This window comes from Pelodiscus sinensis, chromosome 32 (assembly GCF_052426305.1).
Source record: "Pelodiscus sinensis isolate ZL-2025 chromosome 32, ASM5242630v1, whole genome shotgun sequence".
NCBI lineage: Eukaryota > Metazoa > Chordata > Testudines > Trionychidae > Pelodiscus > Pelodiscus sinensis.
The window spans coordinates 1,381,084-1,408,532 of NC_143083.1; the positions used below are offsets into that span (position 1 = coordinate 1,381,084).

The 27,449-nt window shown below is 52.8% G+C and overlaps 1 long non-coding RNA gene across 4 annotated transcripts; it reads right to left on the reverse strand.

The window, feature by feature from the left end:
- On the reverse strand, window positions 1-27,411 carry LOC142819053 (uncharacterized). 4 transcript variants are annotated; one of them, XR_012896749.2, is made up of 6 exons: window positions 27,273-27,411; window positions 24,989-25,068; window positions 24,102-24,321; window positions 6,624-7,037; window positions 3,449-3,596; window positions 1-533 (listed from the first exon to the last, which is right to left on the reverse strand). It is a non-coding gene; the product is annotated as an uncharacterized LOC142819053 (long non-coding RNA). The 4 variants fall into 4 exon arrangements; XR_012896748.2 differs by having other exon boundaries at window positions 6,624-7,040; XR_012896747.2 differs by lacking the exon at window positions 6,624-7,037.
- Between the last annotated feature and the right edge of the window lie 38 nt (window positions 27,412-27,449).

Here is a 27,449-nt window from a genome sequence, read left to right on the forward strand (position 1 = left end):
CGCTCTTTATTGTACATAACTGGGGTGGGGGAGGGAGGAATGAGGGTGGGAGAGGGGAGGGGGAACCTGGGAGGAGGGTGCTGGAAGCAGGAGGAAGGGAAGGGAAAGCTCAGAGTTGGGGGTCCTGCTGGCTCTCCCATCTCACAGCACTGTGGGTGCGGGGCCGTCGGGGGGTGTGGAGGGTGGGGCAGGAGGGATGGGGGGTGCAGAGGAAGCGGGAGGGGGAGCAGGGGTGGGAGGAGGAGCGAGAGCTGGGGTGGCCGCAGGGGCTGGAGCAGGAAGAGGCAGGAACCAGTCCACCAGGGTCTAGAGGTGACCTCTGAGTACACGGCCCTGCTCCTCCAGCACCTCCAAGCTCTGCTGCTGCAGCCGCAGGTCCTCCCGGACCCAGTGGTCCTGGGTGCGGAGCTGGTGCTCCAGTAGCTGCAGGAGCCACCGCTGGTAGTCCTCCAGGTTCCTGGTGCACCTGCTGGCCCGGGTGCGGGTGGCTGTTACAGGCGGGTTGGTACGCCCTGCAATCCCAGGTGCTGCAGCTGTGGTGAAACAAGAGCAGTGGTCAGTTCTCCCTGGGGACACAGTGGGTGAAACCCAGCCCCCCTCTGCAAGGCGAGGTCAGCGTGTGGGGAACAGGCCAGGGCTCCTGCAAGACACCCAGCTGCTGCTCCATGGTGGACAAGGCCCAGGCGCATGGTCCCTGGGCTCCCTGTCCCCCCAGCTCTCCATACACATAAGGGGAGCATGATGGCACTCACATGTGGAGCCCTCCTCGGCCTTGGACAACACAGCTAATGTGCTCTGTGGGATGCCTCAGGGCTCCTGGCTCTCGGCATCCTCCTTCTCCTCCTCTGTGTCAGGGACGGGACCCTCTGCCCCAGGATCGATCACCACCCGGGGGGCATGGATGGCATGAGCCCCCAGGAAGCAGTCCAGGGCCTCATAATGAGGGCATGCCTCCAGGTCGGCCCCTTGCTGGGAGGCCCTGGAGTAGGCCTGCCGCAGGTCTTTAATTTTGCAGCGGACCTGCTCCTGGGTCTGCATGTGGCCCCTGGCGGCCAGGCTGTCAGCCATGCAACTGTAGACCACCGCGTTCCTGTGGCTAGTGCAGAGATCGTGGACGTTGGAGGCCTCCCCCCAAACCTTGATGAACTCCACGATCTCCGCACTAGACCAGGTAGGCGCCCGCCTCTTGCGGCCCCGGGCAGGCTCCTGGGAGCTGCCAGCTTGGTCCTGGGAAGAGGCAGAGGGCTGAGTGGCAGCAGGTGGCTGGCTCATGCTGTGCCAGGTGCAGGGTCTGCTGGCTGGGTGCTGGCAGGCTTGCATCTGGCACAAGCAGTGTAGCCAGACCGTGCCCCTTTAAGGGCTCCGGGGCCGGGAGGGGGGCAGAAGAGTTTTCCCGGTTTGGCCCAGAGTGGTCAGCAGGGAAAGCTGGGGAGGGCTAGCCTCCCACTAGTTCGAATTAAGTGGCTACACAGCCCTTAATTCGAACTACTTAATTCGAACTAGGCATTACTCTTCGCAGAATGAGGTTTACCTAGTTCGAATTAAGCGCTCCGTTAGTTCAATTTAAATTAGAACTAGCGGTTTGTATGTATAGCCCCCTTTAAAGTTAATTCAAACTAACGGCTGTTAGTGCGAATTAACTTTGTAGTGCAGACATACCCCCAGTGACAGATGATGTGGGGAAAGCTGAAGTACTCAATGCTTTCGTTGCCTCTGTCTTCACGGACAAGGGGTCACCTCCCAGACTAATGCACTAAGTGACGCAATGTGGGACGAAGGTGGACAGCCCTTGGTGGGGAAAGAGCAGGTTAGGAACTATTTAAAAAAGATAAATGTACATAAATCCATGGGTCCGGATTTAATGCATCCGAGGGTACTGAGGAAGTTGGCAAATGTCATTGCAGAGCCTTTGACCATTATCTTTGAAAACTTGTGTAGATCGGGAGAGATCCCGGATGATTGGTAACTGGTTCTGCGGATAAGGAAAGTCAGTGGATGTGATATACCTTGACTTTAGCAAGGCTTTTGATACGGTCTCCCACAATATTCTTGCCAGCAAGTTAAGGGAATGTGGATTGGATAAATGGACGGTAAGATGGATAGAAAGCTGACTGGAAGGTCAGGCCCAGGGGGTAGTGACCAATGGCTTGATGTCAGAATGGCGGTCGGTTTCTAGAGCAGTGCCCCAAGGTTCAGTTCTGGGACTGGTTTTGTTCAACATCTTTATTACTGACCTGGATGAGGGGATGGATTGCACCCTCAGCAAGTTTGCGGATGACACTAAGCTGGGGGGGAGGTAGATACACTGGAGCACAGAGATAGAGTCCAGAGTGACTTAAAGAAATTGGAGGATTGGGCCGCAAGAAATATGATGAGGTTCAACAAGGACAAGTGCAGAGTCCTGCAGTTGGGAGGGAAGAATCCCAAGTATTGTTACAGGCTGGGAACCAACTGGCTAAGTAGCAGTTCTGTAGAAAAGGACCTGGGGGTTACAGTGGATGAGAAGCTGGATATGAGTCAACAGTGTGCCCTTGTAGCCAAGAAGGCTAATGGCATATTAGGCTGCATTAAGAGGAGCATTGCCAGCAGATCCAGAGGTGTGATTATTCCTCTTTACTCGGCTCTGGTGAGGCCACATCTGGAGTATTGTGTCCAGTTCTTGGCCCCCAATTACAGGAAGGATATGGACGCATTGGAGAGGGTCCAGCGGAGGGCGACCAAAATGATTAGGGGGCTGGAGCATATGACCTACGAGGAGAGGCTGAGGGAGTTGGGTTTGTTCAGTCTGCAGAAGAGAAGAGTGAGGGGGGATTTGATAGCAGCCTTCAACTTCCTGAAGGGAGGTTCCAAAGAGGTTGGAGAGAGGCTGTTCTCAGTAGTGACGGATGGCAGAACAAGGAGCAATGGTCTCAAGTTGTGGTGGGAAAGGTCCAGGTTGGGTATTAGGAAAAACTATTTCCCTAGGAGGGTGGTGAAGCACTGGAATGGGTTCCCTAGGGAAGTAGTGGAGTCTCCGTCCCTAGAGGTGTTTAAGTCTCAGCTTGACAAAGCCCTGGCCGGGTTGATTTAATGGGGATTGGTCCTGCCTTGGGCAGGGGGCAGGACTTGACCTTCTGAGGTCTCTTCCAGCTCTATGATTCTATGAGAGGCTCAGGGCTGGGGCTGGGGCTGGGACTAGTGCCTGCCGTGGTCAGTCCCACCGTCTCATGTGCAGGACCCTAGATGGCCAGGGGAAGCTAGGGGGAGAAGCCAGAGGGGCTGAAACGGGAGCAGAAGCAGGTGTGGGAAGTCTTGGGAAGGAGCGGGAGTGAGGGGGTGGCTGCTGGACTCAATCGTGGTGACAGTCCTGTATGCCACGCATATGTGCCAGGTCTCCTAGGACAGCTCCTGCCAGGAGGAGCAGCACAGTTCCTGGTCAGCATGGCATTGCTCCAGGTCTGAATCCAACCTCTACTCCTGCCGATCCAGAGACCGCTGTAACAGGCCATGTGTTCCCACTAGAGGTCCTTGTGGGGGTCAGCGGCACCTGCAGGTCTTGTGGGGTCAGGAGGCTGGCATGGGAGATATGGCTTGCATCCCCTTCACAGCTGGTCCAGCTGTGAAAAAAACAAGAGAAGGGTTCCAGGAGACAGGATGCATGAATAAGCCCTTTTCCAGAGGATTTCTTATTCCTACCTTCAAGGAATAATAATAATAATAATATTGAAGTAGGAATAAGAAATCCTCCGGAAAAGGGCTTACCGTATATACTCGAGTATAAGCCGAGTTTTTCAGCACAGTTTGTGTGCTGAAAAATGCCCCCCCTTGGCTTATACTCGAGTCAGCCTCCTGCTCGCGGGCGGGCTCAGCGCGTCTCTGCCGCCGGCCGGGTCTAGACGCGTGAGCCTGGAGCTCCGGCGCCCCTGCCCCTGCCCTCCTGGCCCTTCCGGCCCCTGCCCTCCTGACCCTCTCAGCCCCCAGGTCCCCTTGTCCCCCCCAGCCCCTGTCTCCTCGTCCCCCCAGCCCCTGCCCTCCTGGCCCTCCCGGCCCCCCTGTCCCCTTGTCCCCCCGAGCCCCTGCCCTCCTGGCCCACCCAGTCCCTGCCCCCTCGGCCCCCCAGCCCCTGCCCTCCTGGCTCTCCTGGCCCCCCAGCCCCTGCCTGCCCGGCACCACGGGCCCTTGCCGCATGGGAGGAAGGGCGTTTGGGGCCGTTCGCCATGACGCTCGGGTGCAGCGCTGAGCTCGGGAACAGCTGGGCCAGGAGCCGACTTGGCACCGTGGGCGTCTGTTCTGGAAGCGCCTGGGAGCCCTCATCACGAGCTTGGGCCCGATTCTGGGGCAGGTGCACAAGGACCAGCCACTGCTCCCTGCTTCCCCTCCCCTCCCCTCCCCTCCCCTCCCCTCCCGTGGTAAAATCCAGCCAGCACCGGCACCCCCCGCCCCCCCCCGCTGGCTCGTTTAGAGGGGGCTCGTTGGCAGGCGAGGGGGCCGGAACGTGGGGGCTGCGGGGCGGGGGCGGCGGGGGCTGAGCTGTGGCCGTGCCTGCAGAACCATATTGTTTTTGTTGACCCCCTTTTCCACTTACAGAGCTAGGTTATTGTTTTTCTTTGAAATAAATATTCATGTAATTTTATTGGTATCTATCTTCATTTTTTACATTTACCAGTAGCTGCCTCATTTCCTACCCTAGGCTTATACTCGAGTCAATAGTTTTTCCCAGTTCTTTGGGGTAAAATTAGGTGCCTCGGCTTATATTCGGGTCGACTTATACTCGAGTATATACGGTATTTTCCGGAGAATCACTTCTAGACTGGCACTTTTCTCCGGCTTATCCCCAAGCTGGAAAAAAGCGGCAGCCATGTAAATGCAAATGTCACGGGGGATATGTAAATCCCCCGTGGATTTGCAATTGCGACTGGTCTCATTAGCATCCCTTTTCCGGAAAGGGATGCCAATGTAGACACAGCCCAGGAGTGCTAGAAGTAAGTTTTACAGAACAAAGGCACATGAGAACCTGAGTGAGGAGTCTACAAGGCAAACTGTGACAAAGATAAGAGTTTACATGGCAATTTGTGACAGACTAGGAGTCTCCATGAACTTGAGATAGGAGGCCTTGTAAGGGTCTTGATTAGTTAAGATGATTTCTCTCTGTTACAGGGAGAGAGGCCTGGAAAACTTTTAACCCTTACAGAAGTTTTCTTTTACAGAGTTTTGATTTCCTGCACAGTCCCCCCTTAGACACAACTGGAGTACTACTGGTTGAGAAACACTGCTCTAGAAGAGCCTAAGAAAACTAACTGGAGGAAGTACAGTAGACTTCCGATAATCCAGCACCTTCGGGACCTAGGTGGTGCTGGATTATCAGATATGCCAGACTATCAGGAGGTACTATAAGGGGGCATACTCCCAACCTAATCACCCTCCTTCTGCTCTAACCTAATTCTTGGGTCCCTGAGCCACCGCTACAGCTGTGCGTCTCCCTCTAGGCGCTGGGGCACGTGCGATGAGCAACCGGCTTTGAGCATGAGCTGGCTGGGAAGCCGTGTGCAACACAATCCCTCTCCCCTCCCCTTCCCTAGAGCCAAACACCTCCCCTCCCTGCTGTAACCCAATCTCCCTCCCCCCCCCCCCCAATATTCTCGGGTCCCGGAGCCAGAGCCACTGTGCCGCATCTGGGACGCCCCAATTCCCCTCCCCTTCTCCAGAGCCAGGCATCTCTCCCCGCAAACCTTATGTCCGGGTCCTGAAGCAGCTGCCTGTGCTCAGCGGTTGGCTGCTAGCACATGCAGGTTGGGACGCTGTGTATGACCTGGCATACACGTGCAGGGTACAACGCAGTGCTCTGGGGGTCTTGAGCAGAACAGCGCAGGCCGTGAACACACATACAGCTCACAGTGGCCCAGCCGTGAGAGTGGCTGATCTGAGCAGTTCCAGGTTCCATCCCGGTTCCATCAGGAGCCGCAATTTTTTTCCATCAGGAGCCTCAAGTTGGCCACCCCTGCACTAGGCTCTTGCCATTTTGATGCCAGTCTAGCGGGAGTGCAGGACAATTGGATGCCGGGCTATTGGAGTTTTACTGTATGTCAAACCATATAAGTGTTCCAGCAAACGTTCATGTATGTAAGTGTTCCAGTAAATGTTCATGTATGTAAGTGTTCCAGTAAATGTTCATGTATGTAAGTGTTCCAGTAAATGTTCATGTATGTAAGTGTTCCATGCCCCGTATTTTTTTTAGTTTGGGAGGCAACCTATACTACCTATTGATTTGTGATTTGAGATTAAAGCCAGGAGACAAGTGTAAATGGGTCTATAGGTTGCCCCGTTGGCACCGTCACCCCTCCCTTGGTCCCATGCTTCCTTCACCTCTTTTTAAGCGCCATCTGGCATCCAGGTTTGTCTCACCACTGGCTCGGAGGCCTCTCCTAGGTTGAGAGTTCGCTAGCCCCCGAGGCGGAGAGAGGGGGATCCGGGCCCGCCCCCTCTCATAGACCCCAGCCCAGGGCCCTAAGGACACGAACGCCTATGCCATCTGGTCCAGCTGGCGGGGCGTTTGCCGGAACTCACCAGCCCGCAGGCTCCCTTTGCCCGCCCTGGGCTACTTCCTCTCTCCGCCATGGTCACTTCTCCCTAGCCAACGGGCTTACCTCCTTGCTTTGGGTCCCATCCGTCGCTGCTCCTTGCTGTGGGGGTGCTTCCTCCGAGCTCCCCCCTTCCCTGGCGTCTCCCGGGGCTTAAATCCCCTGCGTGGCCACGCTTCCGGGCTGGTGGCGGGGCCACGTGGTGACGTCATCCCTGCTGCGCCGTGCCCGGGCGTCCTGCCGAGGCGGCCGCCTGGGAGCACCCGACGCACCGCCGGTATGTCGTCTCTGGTGCTGCTCGGCCCCCACGCTGCGGCACGCCCGGCTCTGCGGCTCCTTCCCCCGCCCCAAGAGCCGCCAGGAAAGCGGCCACCGGTGGGACTGGAGTGTGGGGCGCCTCTGCCCCGTCACAACAGGAAATAACTCATCAGGAATAGGTAAGAGATTTACGATGCAGACTTCGTTACACATCTGACCTAGCTGCTAAAGAAAGTGAAGAAAGCCAATTACTCAGCAAATTAAGATGGGACAAAATAATTATGTCAACCATAGAACCAGGAAATTAAATCGTAGTACGCAACCTGAGTCTTAGAGGGAAGCAGAAGCTGGCAGATAGATGGGAGCCAGGAGTACCTGTCGTACTAGAGCAACTAAAAGATTATATACCTGTTTTTAAGGTACAGGAGGAATCTAGAGATGGTCCTATTTGAGTTCTTCATAGGGACATGTCATGGGGTGCACCCTCCTGTCCCGGGGCATACTTCTCTGTGAGCTCATTCTCAAGTTCAGTGCCTCTCACTCTGGGGAAATACGGCCCTTCTGAGCCTAGTCATAAAGTTCAGTGCCCCTCGCTCTGAGGAAATACGGTCCCTCTGGAACTAGACACAAAGATCAGTGCCTAGAGGCCTGGGTTGCTGGAGGGCTCTCCCTGGCTATTGGAGAGCTGAACACCAGTTGGGATGAGGGTAGGGGGACCCGGGCCATCCCACTCCACCGGGTCCCAACCCAGGACCCTATTGGCAGTGGAAACTGCACTGCCAGCTCAGTGGGAAGTCCGACTGAAACACGCTGAGCTCCCAGAGGCGTAACCCTCTGCCCTGGGCGACTTTCTACCATCTCTGATGTGTAGTTTAGTCCCCCAGAGTGCAGCATGGGGTCCCCGGGCCTGGTGGCTGCCTGCCCCCTTTGTCGGGGCGGTGTCTGAGGTCATGGCGGTGGTGGCAGGGGCTGGGCCGGCTGTTCCAGGTGTAGCGGCAGCTGGGGCGGTGGTTGCTGGGCTTGCTCCTCTGGAAGTGGCTGCGGCTCCAGGAACGTCTGCAAAGGCCACTGCTGAGGTTGCTGCTTGGAGAGCAGCTACGATGACCAAGCTGGTTCAGGGGCTCCCTCCCTGTTTGCAGCTCCCCCTGTATGAGCTGTGCCCAGGCCTTTTATACAGTCCCCACACCAGGGCTGTGTCTAGACTGGCAAGTTTTTCCAGAAAATCATCTGCTTTTCCGGAAAAACTTGCCAGTTGTCTACACTGGCCGCTTGAATTTCCGGAAAAGCTCTGACGATCTACTGTAAAATCATCAGTGCTTTTCCGGAAAAACTATGCTGCTCCCGTTCGGGCAAAAGTCTTTTTTTGAAAGACTTTTGCGCAAAAGGGCCAGTGTAGACAGCACAGTACTGTTTTCCGCAAAAAAGTCCCGATTGCAAAAATGGCGGTCGGGGCTTTTTTGCGGAAAAGCGCATCTAGATTGGCCACGGACGCTTTTCCGCAAAAAGTGCTTTTCCGGAAAAGCGTCCTGCCAATCTAGATGCGCTTTTCCAAAAATACTTTTAACAGAAAACTTTTCCGTTAAAAGCATTTCCGGAAAATCATGCCAGTGTAGACGTAGCCCAGGAGTATGCCCAGTTGGTTAAAAGGGGCAATGTTTCCTCCGCCCACAGGCCTTTCTCCCCTCTCTCTTTAGTATGGGGTATATCCACCCCACCACAGACATGTTAAGACCATGCGGATATATTTCTGCTCATGAATCAACAGAAGATAGTCAGTTAGAGACGCCTGTGAGAAGTAGAACTAGACAGAAAACTACGGAAATGGTCACTCAGATGGAGAATGAAGATTTATCCGTACTTGATTGGATCCAACAGCATGAAACACTGGAAGGTCTTGGGTGCCGCCCCAAAGCAGGAGCTGTGCTCCCTGGCCTATGGTATAGGCCTGCCTCAGCTCCTTCACTTTCATCCTGACCTGCTCCTGGTTTGCTTCCTCTCCCCAGATCTCAGTGAGAACCAAGATCTTTGTACCAGACCAGTAAGGTGCCCTCCTTTTTCACCCCAGGCAGGGTCTTCAGAGGTGGCTGCCAGCTCACTTGCAGCCATAGATGGCTCAGTGGGAGCACAGGGGTCCTTCATGTCGGCATGGAAGTCAAAGCAGGCTTCTGGTGTGTGATGCATGGGCTTTCCTTGTACCACAAGCCCTTTCCTCTGAGGCTGCACATTTAAAGGGTGAGGTTCCAAGGAGTGTGGACAGAGTGGCTACCAGGGCACCTGTGAGAATCCCTGGAGGCCAGTTATTTCGAAATAACCACACCTTAGGGCTGTGTCTACACTGGCGCAATCTTGCGCAAAAGCGGCTGCTCTTGTGCAAAAACTTGCTGCCTGTCTACACTGGCCGCGTATCCTTGCGCAAGTACACTGACGTCCTAATGTATGAAATCAGGGCTTCTTGTGCAAGAACTCTGACGCTCCTGCTCAGGAATAATCCTTTTGCACAACTGTTCTTGTGCAAGAGGCCGGTGTAGACAGGCAACATGAATTTCTTGCGCAAGACAGCCCTATGGTTAAAATGGGCTTGCGCAAAAGCATCTCTTGCGCAAAAGCACATGCCAGTGTAGACGCTCTTTTCTGGGAGAGATTTTGCACAAGAATTCTTCTGCAAAAGAGTTTTTGAGTGAGAACGCGGCAGTGTAGACGTAGCCTAGCTGTCTACACACACCCTATTTCGAAATAGGTGTTATTCCTTCTGAAATGAGGGTGTGATGGGGTGTGTCAACCCTGCACTGAAGCTGATGGAGTTACATTGGCCCAGCTGGCAGAGAAAGCCCCACCCCTACAGTTTTGCTGGGCATGCTCCACCTGGAGACTGACTAAAGGATCTGGAGCTGCTCAGTTGGGGCTTACTGCTTAAGGGGAATTAGACGCTGAGGGAGCTCCAGGGGAGGAAGCGCAATGGGACCAAGCAGCGGCAGTCAGGCCGAGAGCTGCTACCAGAGAAGCTGCAGAACAAGAGCAAGCATACGGAGAAGACATCTGCCAAGTAGCCCAGTAGGAAGTAGCCCAGGGCAGAGAATTGCTTCCTGAGCACTTAGTGGCTACATCTAGACTGGCATGATTTTCCGGAAATGCTCTTAAGAGAAAAGTTTTCCGTTAAAAGCATTTTCGGAACAGAGCGTCTAGATTGGCAGGACACATTTCTGCAAAAGCACTTTTTGCGGAAAAGCATCCGTGGCCAATCTAGATGCGCTTTTGCGCAAAAAAGCCCCGATCGCCATTTTCGCGATCGGGGCTTTTTTGCGCAAAACAATCTCAGCTGTCTACACTGGCCCTTTTACGCAAAAGTTTTGGCTGAACGGGAGCAGCATAGTATTTCCGCAAAAAGCCCTGATTTCTTACAGTAGGAAGTCAGTGCTTTTGCAGAAATTCAACTGGCCAGTGTAGACAGCTGGCAAGTTTTTCCGGAAAAGCGGCTGATTTTCTGGAAAAACTGGCCAGTCTAGACACAGCCAGTATGTTGTGGCAGGATTCCCTGCTGAATGAGGGCCCTGGGCTGGGATCCCATGGAGAGGGAGGATCCAGGTCCCCCAACCCACTCCTTACATACCCTGCGTGGGAGGAGCTTTACCACTGCTGTATTGACTAAGGCCATTGGGCCATAATGCCCTGATTAAAGGGACCGCTGTATGGACTTAGGCCGAAAGGCCATAATGCCCTTACTAGAGGTCCTTATACAGCGACTAAGGCCAGTGCTCTGTAATACTCTGAATACAGAGGCATGTATATTGATGGAGGCCACTGGGCCGTAATACCTTGAATTGAGGGGCATGTATATTGACTGAGGGTGTTGAGCCGTGCTGTAAATAGATTTGGTGATTGCAAGGTCACTCAATCAAGATAATAAAGTTGAGGGGCCTCTGAGGGCCTGTCTCCCCTCGACAGAGCTACAGAATTCGGAATAAAAAATTATTTGTAATAGACACTTTGGCTACGTCTACACTGGCCCCTTCTCCGGAAGAGGCATGCTAATTTCTAACTTTGGAATAGGGAAATCCGCGGGGGATTTAAATATCCCCCATGGGATTTAAATAAACATGGACGCTGCTTTTTTTCTGGCTTGGGGAAAAGCCGGAAAAAAAGCGGCGGCCATGTTTATTTAAATCCTGAAGGGGGGATTTCCCTATTCCAAAATTAGAAATTAGCATGCCTCTTCCGGAGAAGGGGCCAGTGTAGACGTAGCCCAAGGGCATGTCTACACTACAAAGTTAATCTGAACTAACAGCCGTTAGTTCGAATTAACTTTCATAGGCACTACACATGCAAACCGCTAGTTCGAACTTAATTCGAACTAGCGGAGCGCTTAATTCGAACTAGGTAAACCTCATTCTATGAGGACTAACGCCTAGTCCGAATTAAGTAGTTTGAATTAAGGGCTGTGTAGCCACTTAATTTGAACTAGCTGGAGGCTAGCCCTCCCCAGCTTGCCCTGGTGGCCACTCTGGGCCAAGCCAGGGAAACTCTACTGCCCCCCTCCAAGCCCCGGAGCCCTTCAAGGGCCACGGTCTGGCTACAGTGCCCGTGCCAGGTGCAAGCACCCAGCCAGCAGACCCTGCACCTGGCACGGCATGAGCCAGCCACCCGCTGCCACCCAGCCCTCCGCCTCTTCCCAGGACCAGGCTGGCGGCTCCCAGGAGCCTGCCCGGGGCTGCAAGAGGTGGGTGGCCGCCTGGTCTAGTGCGGAGATCGTGGACCTCATCGAAGTTTGGGGGGAGGCCTCCAACATCCACAATCTCCACACTAGGCACAGGAATGCGGCCGTCTAGGGCAGGATAGCTGCCAGCCTGGCCACCAAAGGCCACATGTGAACCCAGGAGCAGGTTTGCATGAAAATCAAGGTGGCCCAGTGAGACCCCCGACCCTGAGCCCTGAGCTTAGAACATAAGAACATAAGAACATAAGAACGGCCGTACTGGGTCAGACCAAAGGTCCATCTAGCCCAGTAGCCTGTCTGCCGACAGTGGCCAGCACCAGCTACCACAAGGTGGATGGATCGAAGACAACGACCAAGCCATTTGTTTTGTGCCATCCATCTCCAGCCTTCCACAAACAGAGGCCAGGGACACCATTCCTACCTCCTGGCTAATAGCACTCCATGGACCCAACCTCCATGAACTTATCTAACTTCTCTTTAAACTCTGTTCTAGTTCTAGCCTTCACAGCCTCCTGCGGCAAGGAGTTCCACAGGTTGACTATTTGCTTTGTGAAGAAGAACTTTCTGTTATTAGTTTGAAGCCTGCTACCCATTCATTTCATTTGGTGTCCTCTAGTCCTTATATTATGGGAACTAATGAAAAACTTTTCTTTATTCACCCTCTCCACACCACTCGTGCTTTTATAGACCTCTATCATATCCCCCCTCAGTCTCCTCTTTTCTAAGCTGAAAAGTCCCAGTCTCTTTAGCATCTCTTCATATGGGACCTGTTCCAAACCCCTAATCATTGTAGTTGCCCTTTTCTGAACCCTTTCCAAGGCCAAAACATCTTTTTTGAGGTGAGGACACAACATCTGTACACGGTACTGAAGATATGGCGTACCATAATTTTATACTTCCCCTCCTCCTTCTTCCCCTGGCTTCCCCCTTCCAGCACCCTCCTCCCAGGTTTCCACCTCCCCTCTCCCACACTCTCTCTTCCCCTCTCTCACCTTCTTTTCCCAGTCTCCCCAGAGGTTAATCCCCCCCCCCCCACATCCCTACTTTTGTTAAATAAAGAGAGTTTCTATTTTTGAACTCACGTGTCCTTTATTTTTTACATCAGGAAGGGGGGCTAGGGAAGGGTAAGTGGAAGGAGGTGAGGGAGGAATGGGGCACGAGCCCCTGATGGGAAGGACTGGGGTGGCTCTACGGGCTCCTCGGGGAGGAAGCTCTCCTGCAGGGCCTCCTGGATCCTGACAGGCTCCCGATTGACCCCACAGGATGGCAGCCTGCGGCAAGTGCAGCCGGGCTGATGGCCGAGTGCTGTGATGTGCCGAGTGAGGGCACTCAGGGCACTCCAAGCCAGCACTGCTTTGCTGTCCCTCATCGAGGTAGACAAGCAAGAGGGGAACCCTGAGAACTGTCTGTCCGGGGTGGGGGTCGGGTCCCTTTAAGCACAGACCTCGGCTAGCCTGAGGCAGCAGCTCCACGCTCTAAGTCCTAACCTGATGCCCTGCTGGCACTGATTCCAGCCAGCCTTAACTTCAGTTCAGGGTCCACTCACTGTGGACATGCTAGTTCGAATTAGCAAAACGCTAATTCGAACTAGTTTTTAGGTCTAGATGCACTAGTTCAAATTAGCTTAGTTCGAATTAACTAATTCGAATTAAGTTAGTTCGAATTAGTGCTGTAGTATAGACAGACCCTTTGTTATTTTGAAATAACACTGCTGTGCAGACATGCCCTTAGTGCATTAGGGTTAATTGGTGAGTTTTGTTTATTTTGGATCTCTCTGATCTATTTTCAACCGCATTCACTTAAATCCTACTTTTTATCTACTAAATATTTGAGGGTATGTCTACACTAGCTTGTTAGTTCGAGCTAGGTAGGCAAATCATAGAATCATAGAATCATAGGACTGGAAGGGACCTCGAGAGGTCATCGAGTCCAGCCCCCCGCCCTCAAGGCAGGATCAAGCTCCGTCTACACCATCCCTGACAGATGTCTATCTAACCTGTTCTTAAATATCTCCAGAGAGGGAGATTCCACCACCTCCCTTGGCAATTTATTCCAATATTTGACCACCCTGACAGTTAGGAATTTTTTCCTAATGGCCAATCTAAACCTCCCCTGCTGCACTTTAAGCCCATTACTCCTTGTCCTGTCCTCAGAAACCAAGAGGAACAAATTTTCGCCTTCCTCCTTGTGACACCCTTTTAGATATTTGAAAACCGCTATCATGTCCCCCCTTAATCTTCTTTTTTCCAAACTAAACAAGCCCAGTTCATGAAGCCTGGCTTCATAGGTCATGTTCTCTAGACCTTTAATCATTCTTGTCGCTCTTCTCTGGACCCTTTCCAATTTCTCCACATCTTTCTTGAAATGTGGCGCCCAGAACTGGACACAGTACTCCAGCTGAGGCCTAACTAGTGCAGAATAGAGCGGCAGAATGACTTCACGAGTTTTGCTTACAACACACCTGTTGATACAACCTAGAATCATATTTGCTTTTTTTGCAACAGCATCACACTGTTGACTCATATTCAACTTGTGGTCCACTATGACCCCTAGATCCCTTTCCGCCATGCTCCTTCCTAGACAGTCGCTTCCCATCTTGTATGTATGGAACTGATTGTTCCTTCCTAAGTGGAGCACTTTGCATTTCTCTTTATTAAACCTCATCCTGTTTACCTCTGACCATTTCTCTAACTTGCTAAGGTCATTTTGAATTATGTCCCTATCCTCCAAAGAAGTCGCAACCCCACCCAGTTTGGTATCATCTGCAAACTTAATAAGCGTACTCTCTATCCCAATATCTACATCATTGATGAAGATATTGAATAGTACGGGTCCCAAAACAGACCCTTGAGGAACTCCACTTGTTATCCCTTTCCAGCAGGATTTAGAACCGTTAACAACAACTCTCTGACTACGGTTATCCAGCCAATTATGCACCCACCTTATCGTGGCCCTATCTAAGTTATATTTGCCTAGTTTATCAATAAGAATATCATGCGAGACCGTATCAAATGCCTTACTAAAGTCTAGGTATATGACATCCACCGCTTCTCCCTTATCCACAAGGCTCGTTATCTTATCAAAGAAAGCTATCAGATTAGTTTGGCATGACTTGTTCTTCACAAACCCATGCTGGCTATTCCCTATCACTTTATTACTTTCCAAGTGTTTGCATACGATTTCCTTAATTACCTGCTCCATTATCTTCCCTGGGACAGACGTTAAACTGACCGGTCTGTAATTTCCTGGGTTGTTCTTATTCCCCTTTTTATAGATGGGCACAATATTTGCCCTTTTCCAGTCTTCTGGAATCTCCCCTGTCTGCCATGATTTTTCAAAGATCATAGCTAAAGGCTCAGATACCTCCTCTATCAGCTCCTTGAGTATCCTGGGATGCATTTCATCAGGACCTGGTGACTTGCTGACATCTAACTTTCCTAAGTGATTTTTAACTTGTTCTTTGTGTATCCTATCTTCTAAACTTACCCTCTCTCTGCTTGTATTCACTACGTTAGGCACACCTCCAGACTTCTCGGTGAAGACCGAAACAAAGAAGTCATTGAGCATCTCCGCCATTTCCAAGTTCCCTGTTACTGCTTCTCCCTCCTCGCTAAGCAGTGGGCCTACCCTGTCCTTGGTCTTCCTCTTGCTTTTAATGTATTTATAAAAGGTCTTCTTGTTTCCCTTTATGCCTGTAGCTAGTTTGATCTCATTTTGTGCCTTTGCCTTTCTAATCTTGCCCCTGCATTCCCATGTTGCTTGCCTATATTCATCCTTTGTTAGTTGTCCTAGTTTCCATTTTTTATATGACTCCTTTTTTATTTTGAGATCATGCAAGATCTCCTTGTTAAGCCAAGCTGGTCTTTTGCCATATTTTCTATCTTTCCTACACAGCGGAATTGTTTGCTTTTGGGCCCTTAACAACGTCCCTTTGAAATACTTCCAACTCTCCTCAGTTGTTTTTCCCTTCAGTCTTGCTTCCCATGGGACCTTACCTACAAGTTCTCTGAGCTTATCAAAATCTGCCTTCCTGAAATCCATAACCTCAATTGTGCTGGTCTCCCTTCTACCTTTCCTTAAGATCATGAACTCTATTATTTCGTGATCACTGTCCCCTATACTGTCTTCCACTTTCAAGTTCTCAACTAGTTCCTCCCTATTTGTTAAAACCAAATCCAGAACAGCTTCTCCTCTGGTAGCTTTTTCAACCTTCTGAAACAGAAAGTTGTCTCCAATGCCGTCCAGAAACTTATTGGATAGCCTGTGCCTCGCTGTGTTAGTTTCCCAACATATGTCTGGATAGTTGAAGTCCCCCATCACCACCAAATCTTGGGCTTTGGATAGTTTTGTTAATTGTTTAAAAAAGGCCTCATCCACCTCTTCCACCTGGCTAGGTGGCCTGTAGTAGACTCCTAGCATGATATCACCCTCGTTTTTTACCCCTTTTAGCTTAACCCAGAGACTCTCTACACAGCTATCTCCTACGTTCATCTCCACTTCAGTCCAAGTGTGTACATTTTTAATATACAAGGCAACCCCTCCTCCCTTTTTTCCCTGTCTGTCCTTCCTGAGCAAGCCGTACCCTTCCATACCAATATTCCAATCATGCGTCCCATCCCACCAGGTTTCTGTAATACCAATGATATCATAGTTGTATTTATTGGTAAGCAATTCCAGTTCTTCCTGCTTATTACCCATACTTCTCGCATTTGTATATAGGCATCTAAGATACTGATTTGATCTTGCTTCCCTGTTGTGCCCTGACCCTCCTTTCTCCTTGCCATTATAGGCCGTAGTCCCCCCCATTTCCAATCCATCTCCCAGTCCCGCACATTCAGCACTTACCTGTGGGCTTTGCTCACCTGCCCCCAAGGTGAAGGCAACCGGAGTTGCAAATGAAGCCCGGGATTTAAATATCCCGGGCTTCATTTGCATGTTCCCGGGCGCCGCCATTTTTAAATCCCCCTTAGCCCGAACTCCGTGCCCGCGGCTACACGCGGCACGGAGTAGGGTAGTTCGAATTAGAGATCCTTGTTCCACGAGGAGTAACGGTAGTTCGAATTAGGATCTCTACTTCAAACTACCTACTCTGTGCCACGTGTAGCCGTGGGCACGGAGTTCGGACTAAGGGGGATTTAAAAATGGCGGCGCCCGGGAACATGCCAATGAAGCCTGGTTGCCCTCATTTGCGTACCTAGCTCGAACTAACGAGCTAGTGTAGACATACCCTGAGACACGTTGTGAGTCTGTCCACGTGTCTGTCTGTCTTGTTTGTTCAGAAACCCTCCTAAATGGTAAGAACTATGACCACCAAATTTAGTCTACACAGATTCCTATGATCATAACTTCAAGGATGTGCCTGAAATGGGATTAAACATACAGGAAAGAGACAGAATCACCAGGCAGGTGAAAGGGGCCGACTCTGGGTACACTCTCCCGCCCCTCAGAAACCCTTTAGAGGGGAGGGAGGGTTCTGAAATGTCCCTTTCTCCCCCCTCCCCGATTCATACAGGGACATTGGTGGCTATTCCCCTTCACCAGGGAGCAGAGGAAAGGACACAGTTTATGAATTCCTTTCTCTGGCAGGACAGCACAGGGGGCAGATGAACCTGGACCTGCCTCAGCTAGATTCCATGCATCCTTCCCCAACTGTGTCTGCTGAGCTGCAGCAGTCACGGAGAGGCATTTCTCACCTGGTCCCCAGTTGCTGCAGTGAGAGAAGCCTGGAAGTGGGTCTGGGCCACGAAAGCTCCTCACCTAATAAACCATCTTGATAGTCTTTAAAGTGCTGCCTAGTCCTGTCTTTTGTTTCAGCTGCCCCAGACTAACACGGCTGCATCTCTGGCACTAAGACTGGGCTAGTTCTCTCTCCCCAGGACAGCCTGCATAGTGAACTTCTCATACCCAGCCCCACCCCAAAACAATGATTCAAATGAAGCATGAACATTTTCATTTTGTTTTCAAAAAATAAAAATGGATTCAAGACTTGAGCAGCACTGGGTAAATCTTCTAGTACCGTGTTTCTTAAACTTTTCCAGACCAAGGAATACCAAACAACAATTGTTTTTTAATGAGGAACACCAAGGAGGAGCAGCGCGGTTGGGCTCGGGGTGGGGGGAGGCTCGGGGCTGGGAACAGTGCGGCTGGGCTCGGGGTGGGGGGGGGGCTTGGGGCTGGGAGCAGCGTGGCTGGGCTCAGCCCGGGGTCAAGGGCAATGCGGCTGGGTTGGGGCAACGAGGCTGGACTGGGGAAGGGAGGGGGGAGGTTGGGGGCGGCACGGCTGGTCCGGGGAGGGGGCAGTCGGGGGCAGTGCAGCTGGCCCCCGCCCCCGCAGAGCTGCTTCCCATCCCCCCATCCTCCCTGCCAACCCCGCGTTCCTCGACCCCCCCGCCAGCTCTGCTTCCCGCCCCACCTTCCTCCTGGCCAGCCCCTGCCCCCCCCACTAGAGGCTCCCAGTGCCAATTGCGCCCCACCTTCCAGTCATTCCCCCCGCCACCGCCAGGCTTCAGTCCGGCGCGCAGCCGGAAAAGCAGGAAATACCAGACATTGCATGTGTCGGATATTTTCTGGATTTTTTTTACCAGACGGAGGGCCCAAAAACCAGACTGTCCGGTAGGAAACCGGACACCTGGCAACCCTACGAGTCAGACCCGGTGCAGGCACCAAGTGATGGGGAGACTGCCGGAACTTTGGGAACCAGAGACTGCGGGGTGGGGGTTTGTGGCCCAAAAGGGGGCTGAGAAACCTAAGACAGACAGAGTAGGGGGAGCACCAGAAGGGTGACAGTCAGGGCGACCCTAGAACTCTGTTACAGACCAGCTGGCGGCTGCTGGAGGAGGAGGGAAAAATAGGGGGAAAGAGTCAGAGAGGAAGGGGCTTGTGCTGAGGGGAGGGGGCAGGTCAGGAGAAGAAAGGGGAAGGCACCAAGGGACAGAGTGGAGGAGAGACAAATGCCAGGGGGCCAAGTGCAGACAATGAGGAAAAGGGCAGGAGGGGAGATGTGTCAGTGGGGGACAGGATGATGCTAGGAGAGGGGAAGGGCTTTGGGGAGCTAGAGGGGAGAAGGAGAGGTGCCGGGAGAAGGCTTGAAAGAAGGGGTCGGCATGAGGAAGGCAGGGATGGAGCAATTCATGTGTGAGGGCACAGGGGAATGAGCGGAACGGGGGCAGAGGGTGGTGAGGGGTGGGCATCAGGGAAAAAGAGGGCAAAGGGCGCAGGGGCAGTGAGGGAAGGGGGAGGCACCAGGAGGGTGCAGGGGTAAGAGAAGGTGCAGGTGCCAGAGGATTCTGGGGGTGATGCAGAAGGGCAGACACCTGCAGGGGTGGGACCACCGTCAGAGGAGAGATGCAGGGCAGGTTTGTAGAGGGAGGTGTTAGAAGAGGGGATGAGGAGGGGTAGCTCACATGATCAGAGTGGGGCTACTGGAGAAGTGGGCACAGGGAGGAGAGAAGGGCTGGTGGAGGGGGGCAGGTTGCAGGAGGGCTGAGGACAGCTCACATGATCTGTAACAAACGCCATTTCAATATGGGAGATACCATATAATTTAACTCAGAAGGTTTTACCCAGCATTGTTCGGGTCCTTGTGGGAGCTCAGGGTTGGGGGAGTGCAAAAGTCAGGGCTGTATGCTGCGCGGTGTGGAGGGGCTCACAGGGCTGCCCTCAGCAGCAGCTCGCTGGGGTGCCTAGGCAGGGCCAGACTGATGCATGGGCAGCTGCCCAGGGCGCCAACCGATGGGGGGCGCCTGATGGCCACTGTAAGGGGCACGTGGCATCCCTTATAGCTGCCATCAGGCGCCTCACGCCCGGCTTCCACGGCGCCGGCCCTGCAGCGCCCTTCCCCCCATGGCCGTGGGGCCCTGTGCGGCCTGGCGTGCGTGCCAGCAGCACTAGCCGGGCTGGACAGCGCATGTGCTGTTTGCCCCGGGGGCGGGCCCATGCACGCGAGGGGGGGCGGCGGGCCGTGGGGGGGGGGCCATGCAGCGGGGGGGGCGGCGGCCCATGCACGTGAGGGGGGGGGGCCATGCACGTGAGGGGGGGGCCCATGCACGCGAGGGGGGGCGGCGGCCCATGCACGCGAGGGGGGGGCCATGGGGGGGGGGGCGGGCCCATGCACGCGAGGGGGGGGCCCATGCACGCGAGGGGGGGCGGCGGCGCACGGGGGGGGGGGGCCCAGGAGGGGGGGCGGGCCCATGCACGCGAGGGGGGGGCCCATGCACGCGAGGGGGGGGCCATGCATGCACTGTGCACCCGGGCCCAGGGCGCCAAAAGGGCTCAAGCCGGCCCTGCGCCTAGGGCTATATTGACTAGTTAGCAGCTCCTACCCAGGGGCCGGGGCTGCACTAACTAGCCCTAGCTAGTGGCTCCTCTGGGTTGGGGAATCTGGGGCTGCACTGCCCAGCCCCAGCCAGCATCTGGAGCACATGACATATGAAGGGCTGAGGGATTTGGACTTGTTTACTCTGCAGAAGGTTAGGGTGATGGGGGTTTGAGAGCAGCCATTAACTGTCTGAAGGAGCGATGAGGAGTCCTGTGGCACCTTATAGACTAACTGAAGTGTAGGAGCATAAGCTTTCGTGGGCAAAGACCCACTTCGTCAGATGCATGTAGTGGAAATTTCCAGAGGCAGGAATAAATATGCAGGCCAGGATCAGGCTGGAGATGACCAGGTGGATCCAATCAAGGAGGATGAGGCCCACTTCTAGCAGCTGATCTGGAGGTGTGAATTCCAAGAGAACAGAAGCTGCTTTTGTAGTTAGCAAGCCATTCACAGTCTTTGTTTAATCCAGAGTTGATTGTGTCAAACTTAAAGATGAACTGTAGCTCAGCAGTTTCTCTTTGAAGTCTGGTCCTGAAGTTTTTTTGCTGCAGGATGGCTACTTTTAGATCTGCAATTGTGTGTCCAGGAAGATTGAAGTGTTCCCCTACAGGTTTTTGTATGTTGCCATTCCTAATATCAGATTTGTGTCCATTGATTCTTTTACGTAGGGACTGTCCTGTTTGGCCGATGTATATAGCAGTGGGGCATTGTTGGCACATGATGGCATATATTACGTTGGTGGATGTGCAGGAGAATGTACCAGTGACAGTATGGCTGATCTGGTTAGGTCCTGTGATGGTGTTGCTGGTGTATATATGTGGACACACAATTGCAGATCTAAAAGTAGCCATCCTGCAGCAAAAAAACTTCAGGACCAGACTTCAAAGAGAAACTGCTGAGCTACAGTTCATCTTTAAGTTTGACACAATCAACTCTGGATTAAACAAAGACTGTGAATGGCTTGCTAACTACAAAAGCAGCTTCTATTCTCTTGGAATTCACACCTCCAGATCAGCTGCTAGAAGTGGGCCTCATCCTCCTTGATTGGATCCACCTGGTCATCTCCAGCCTGATCCTGGCCTGCATATTTATTCCTGCCTCTGGAAATTTCCACTACATGCATCTGACGAAGTGGGTCTTTGCCCACGAAAGCTTATGCTCCTACACTTCAGTTAGTCTATAAGGTGCCACAGGACTCCTCATCGCTTTTGCAGATTCAGACTAACACGGCTACCCCTCTGATACTTGTCTGAAGGAGGGTTCCAAAGGGAATGGACAGAGGCTGTTCTCAGTGGTGGCAGATGGCAGAATGAGGAGCAATGGGCTCAGGTTGCACAGGGGGAAGACTAGGTTGGATATTAGGAATAATTATTTTACTAGGAGGGTGGTGAAGCAGTGGGATGTGTTACCGAGAGAGATGGTGGAATCTCCATCCCTAGAGGTTGTTAAATTCCAGTCTGACAAAGCCCTGGCTGGGATGATTTCGTTAAGGTTTGTGGAAGCCATTTCATATTTAGCTAGAAGCCATTTCATATAACAGAAGCCATTTAAGTGTCTTGCTTCTGCACGTACACTAGAGATTGAACTCTCCTTCACTGATGTGAGACAGGCCAGAAGGATGAGCTATTGGAATTCGTTGACTGAACTGTTTTGAGTTGGAGCTCTCACTCCCTGATACCTGTTTCTTCTTGCTGATAACAGTTTTCTCTTTTAAGTTTAATTGATGATTTCTTTAATGAAATGCCCTGACGTCAGGCTTGTTTGTTAAGGGTATAAAATACTAGGATTGATTGTATTGAGCAGCCTTACTGGGTCCGGTCCTGCTGGGTCTCATTTGGCTCACTTTGTGCTTTATTGATCAATAAAGCTTTTTGTTAGCCGCCTAAACACAGAGAAGTCTTTTGCTTCGACAGGTTATTCCTGTTTTGGGCAGAGGGTTGGGCTCGATGATCTCCAGAGGTCTCCTCCAACGCTATGATTCCATGAGTCTATGATCATCTTGGAGGATGAATGGGCGAGGGAAGAGCTGCACTATCCAGCTTCAGCCTGTTTCTCCTCAGGTAGGGGCAAGGTCTCTACTATCCAGCCCCAGCCCACACAGCTTCGTCAGTGCCAACTCTGCCCACATATCTACACTGACGAATTCATCACTGGAGCAAACAACATAAGCCACAAAATCAAAGGGTCATTTGACTGCACATCCAGTAGTTTGATCTACGCCATCAAATGCCAACAGTGCCCCTCTGCTATAAATATTGGTCAAACTGGACGTTCTCTGCAGGAAAGAATCAACGGACACAATTGGATATACGTAAAGGGAATACTCAGAAGCCCATTGGAGAACATTTCTGCTTCCTTAACCATAATCTGACAGATCTGCAGGTGGCGGTCTTGTCACAGGCCAGCTCCTCAAGCCAAATTCACAGAGAAAGCTTGGAATTACATTACATACACAAATTCAACTCATATGCTAATGGACTCAATCTTGATTTAGGTTGGTGGGGACTCTACCAATGAGGGTGCTAACAGCTCTCTGGCTGGTATCCTTCCTGTCTTAGCAATCTAGCTATTGACTTTGATCTTTATCTGCTTATGTTTAGCACACATTCTCCAGATACTTAAAGAAAAAACAGGAAGGGGGGTGGGAGACAGAGCATCAGTCTTCCCCCCCCCCCCCCGCCGCCTTCTTTCTCCTATTTATTTCGAGTTTTCAAATCCCCTACTCATAACTCTGGTCATCTGAAGAAGTGGGCTGTGCCCACAAAAGCCCCAGACAGTAGGCAACAAGTATCAGTGGCATAATCAGCACACCAGAAAACAGCCCCAAGGGGTCATCTGTGACTGCACCCTATCACACACATTGCACAAGGATGGGATCTCTCACAGTCCTGGAGGATTTACTAGGTTGGCTCACACCAAGGTCTGTCTACAACCAGAATCCATTGTATTAGTTAATGGGTTGCCTTTTCCCACAAGGTCACCCACCAACAGCTTGGCAAAGCTTCTCATCCTTGTCCTAGAACCCCAGTCAGCACCTGGCCATAGCTGCAAATCTGTAAAGGGGTAGTCACAACAGAAATATCCTTCCCGACCACACTTGTAACATTTGCCTCAAGTTCTTCCCTCTATTGATTCTGGGGACTCCATCCCAGGACCTGCCGGTTGAACACTCTTGCCCTTGATCTAGTGGTAGGCTAATCGACTACTAGCTAATCGGCGTTCTCTCCAGGGTGGATTTTATAAAATCAAATTAATTTAAACCACTAGTCAGGTAATCTTGATTTAATCATGTTTTTCTACATACAAGTACATTCTTGTTAGTTATTGTAGCCTTAATACATATTCTTCAGAACTCGGATAGATGTAGGTTTGATGTTTATAAGGTACACACATTTTTAAACATTTATTTTGAAAACTTTTCAGATTAGTTTCATAGCTATATCAGAAAAGAAATGATTGTTTGGTTATTTCATTCTCCAAAGGTAATTGAAGCAGATATTTATGAAGTCATTGGGAGGTGAACAATCTCCAATTCACCATAGAATCATAGAACTCTAGAACTGGAAGGGACCTCAAGAGGTCATCAAGTCCAGTCCCCTGCCCCCACAGTAGGACCAAGCACTGTCTAGATCATTCCTGATAGATGTCTATCCAACCTGCTCTTGAATATCTCCAGTGATGGACATTCCACAACCTTCTTAGGCAATTTATTCCAGAGTTTAACCACCCTGACCGTTAAGTATTTCCTAATGTCCAACCTAAACCTCCCTTGCTGCAATTCAAGCCCATTGCTTCTTGTCATATCATCAGAGACCAAGGAGAACAATTTTTCTCCCTCCTCCTTGTAACACCCTTAGTTATTTGAAAACCACTATTGCATCCCTTCTCAGTCTTTTCTTCTCTAAACAAAACAAGCCCAGTTCTTTCAGGGTATGTCTACACTACAGAGTTTTGTCGGGAAAACAGCCTTTTTTGCAACAAAACTTGAGGAACGTCCACACTGCAATTGCGTTCTTTCGATAGTAAATCGAAAGAACAGAGGGCTTTTCCGACAGCGGTAATCCTCATTCTACAAGGAGGAAGTCTTTTTGCAAAAGAGCTCTTTCTCAAAAAGGCATGAGTGGACAGGGAGGAGGTTTTTTTTTTGGAATGTAGCCGAGTCCTGGGATCTGGGGGCGCTCCCTCGCCCTGTGGTAGGGGTTCTGCGGTCTTGCAGCCCCTTTTCCCCCGTGCGCCCTCCCCTTCGGCCTCTGTCTACCTTTTGGCCGCTCCTGTGGCACAGGTCCTCAGTCCTGCTGGCGGCTTGTGTTCGTGTTCCTGGGAAGGCCCTTTGGAGGCCCAGCATCCGTCCGATTGTCCTTCTTACTAGGCCTCAGTCCACCCCGGTCTTCGTAGGCTGCTGCCAGGGGAATCACGGCGCCTCCCACTGCTCGGGTCTCCAGGCTCCGCGTCCCTGGTGTGGTCACCACTTCTTCGGTCTGTGGGGGGGGGGAGGCTTGAGAGCAACACCAGACCCTGCTCTGTCCCCGCCCTTTTCCTCCTCCCTTCTTCCCTGCTACCACCGCACGGCGTCTTGCTCGGCCCCATATCCCCGGGTCCTAAAGCCCCCTGGCTTAATCCTGGGGCAGGGTGCACATGCGCGGCGTCCCCGGGCACGTCCTCTCGCCCCACCCCTGCTGCTCCACCAATGCCGTGGCTCGCACACACTTCCCCCTTTTGTCCTCCGTTACCTCTTTCCTCCTCAGTTTGTTCTGCGCACCTGGACAGAAAGTCCACGTTTGCGTGGGCCCTCCCTGCCCGGTGTACTATTTGAAATTTGTAGTGTTGTAAAAATAAATACCATCTCATTATTCGGGGGTTCGCCTCCCTCATGTTATGCATCCGCCTTAGTGGTGCATGGTCCATCACTAAAAGAAAGGGATTGCCTAGGAGGTAGTATCTCAGGGCTTCGACGGCCCACCTCATGGCCAGGGCTTCTTTCTCTATTGTGGAGTACTGTTGCTCTCGGGGTAGAAGTTTCTGGCTCATGTATAGAATAGGTCGTTCCTCGCCTCCCTGTTCTTGGGCCAACACGGCCCCTAATCCTACATTTGAGGCGTCCGTCTGTACTAGAAACGGTTTGGAAAAGTCCAGCTGGGTGAGTACCGGGGGTGGAATCCTGCTGCCAGGCTCAGGGGATCAATCAAAACGAGGGGTTCCGCGAGGAGCCGGCGCTCCCGTCCCCTCTGAAAGAGAGAGAGAGAGAGAGACGGCTAGCCAGCAGAGGCGTGGGCGGCGAGTTGTGTGGGCTTGTGGTGCCCACGCTCCAGCAATATTTGGAGCTGGAGCTGGAGCTGGAGCAGGTCCCGACCCTCCTCCCCCCGGCGTCCTCCCACCCCGGCCCCAGAGCGTCTCTCCCCCGTCCCCGTCCCTGCCGTGCACAACCTTCCCTGAGCTTCCCCTTGCTGGCTGCTGCTGCCCTGCGCAGCACGCTCAAACCAGTGGGTGGAGATACGCCCGGACGTGACGTAATGTCACGGCCCGGGATTTTAAACTTGCTGGGCGCTGTGATGCGCCGCATGGCTGAGTTGCGGGTTCGGAGTCCGGGGACAGAGCACAGACTCTGGCCCCACAAAGTGGAAGGCAGAAGGTATGGTAGAGAGAGAGGGAAAGGGAGAGGGAGGGAAGGGACTTGTGCAGAGGGAAAGGGAAAGGGGAAGGGTTGGGAGAAGAAGGTGCTTGGGCGGAGGCGGAGGGGAAGGGGAAGGCACCAAAGGGACAGGGGTGGAGGAGAGACAAATGGCAGGGGGCCAAGTGCAGACAATGAGGAAAAGGGCAGGAGGGGAGATGTGTCAGTGGGAGAGGAAAAGGATGATGCTGGGAGGGGAGAAGGTAAGGGCATTGGGGGCTAGAGGGGTGAGGGGAGGTGCTGGGAGAAGGCTTGAAAGAAGGGGTGGGCATGAGGAAGGCTGGGATGGAGCAAGTCATGTGAGAGGGCACAGGGGCATGAGGGGAATGGGGGCAGAGGGTGTTGAGGGGTGGGCATCAGGGAAAAATGGAGCAAAGGGGGCAGGGGAAGTGAGGGAAGGGGGAGGCACCAGGAGGGGGCAGGGGTAAGAGAAGGTGCAGGTACCAGGGGATTCTGGGGGTGATGCAGAAGGGCAGACACCTGCAGTGGTGGGACCACCATCAGAGGAGAGATGCAGGGCAGGTGTGTAGAGGGAGGTGTTAGAAGAGGGGATGAGGAGGGGTAGCTCACATGATCAGAGTGGGGCTACTGGAGAAGTGGGCACAGGGAGGAGAGAAGGGCTGGTGGAGGGGGGCAGGTTGCAGGAGGGCTGAGGACAGTGAGAAGAGCAGGAGTCAGGACAGCAGAGGAGGGTGACAAGTGTGGGGGGGGGGCAGCAGGCACCAGGGCAGCTGATGGAGCAAGGGGAGGAGACATGGCAGCAGAGGGAAAAGGTAGAGGTTTAAAAATATTTATTAATAACTTGGGTGGCACATCCAAACAAGCCACATGAACTCAGGACTGGTGCACGACACAAAATTCATTTTGCTCATGTGAGGAAACTCTTAGGCTACGTCTACACTGGCTGTTTCTTGCTCAAGAACATCTTGCGCAAGTGTTCTTGTGCAAGAACACATCCACTCTTCCATGTGCGAGCTGTGCTTTCGCACAAGAGCATCTCAGGCAGTGTGGACACTCTCTTGCCCAAGAAAGTGCCGATGGCCATTTTAGCCATAGGGCTTTCTTGCTCAAGAAATTCATGTTGTCTATCTACACTGACCTCTTGAGCAAGAATAGTTGGGACCAAACCCTCATTTCACTGCAGCATCATAACACTCCTGCACCACCTGACCCCAAATCTGAGCCTGTCATACACTGGAACCCTCTGTCCTGAGCCTCTTACATCCCCACACTCCTGCATCCCCACATCTTCAGTCTTCTGCCACAACGTTCCTGCACCATCCTCACATCACAGATCTGTGTCCGGAGCCCATCATACTCACAACCTTCTTGCCCTGAGTCCCTCACATGTCCAGCCCAAACTCCTGCACCCTCACAGCCACAAGCCCTGGCGTGCTCAGCACCCCACCTTCCACCTGAGCCCAACACTCCCCAGCCTAGAGCCCCCTCCCCGCGCCAACAGCCCCTTCTCCTGCATCCAGATTCCCTCCCAGAGCTTGTACTTCTCACCCCTTCCCACCCCCAAATCCCTCATTCCCGCCCCCCCCTCACTAGGGTGAGACGGGCATAAGGGCTGGGGACAGCAAGTGAGGGGGGGGACCAGAGCGGATGAGGCCTCACAGAAGGGAGATGGGGGGGTCTTGGGGAAGGAATGGGGGGGGTCCCTCTCCCCCCCCCCCCGAGGTTCCTCGGCCAAACGCAATCGGGAAACAATGTTACTCTCTGCAGTGTTGCAAGGGGGCATGCACTGTGACGTCACACCACGTGGTCACATCTCGGCCTGGCGAGGAAGCCGGGAGGGGCTGAGTGACGCGCTGCGAGGGGCTCCGCTCGTGGCCACCCGCCCTGTAACGGCCCTTCGCCTTTGCACACGGGCCCGCCTGCCCCGCCCACAGCCGCGGGGAGCAAGAGGCTCCATTGGCCGGCTCGCCCCTACGT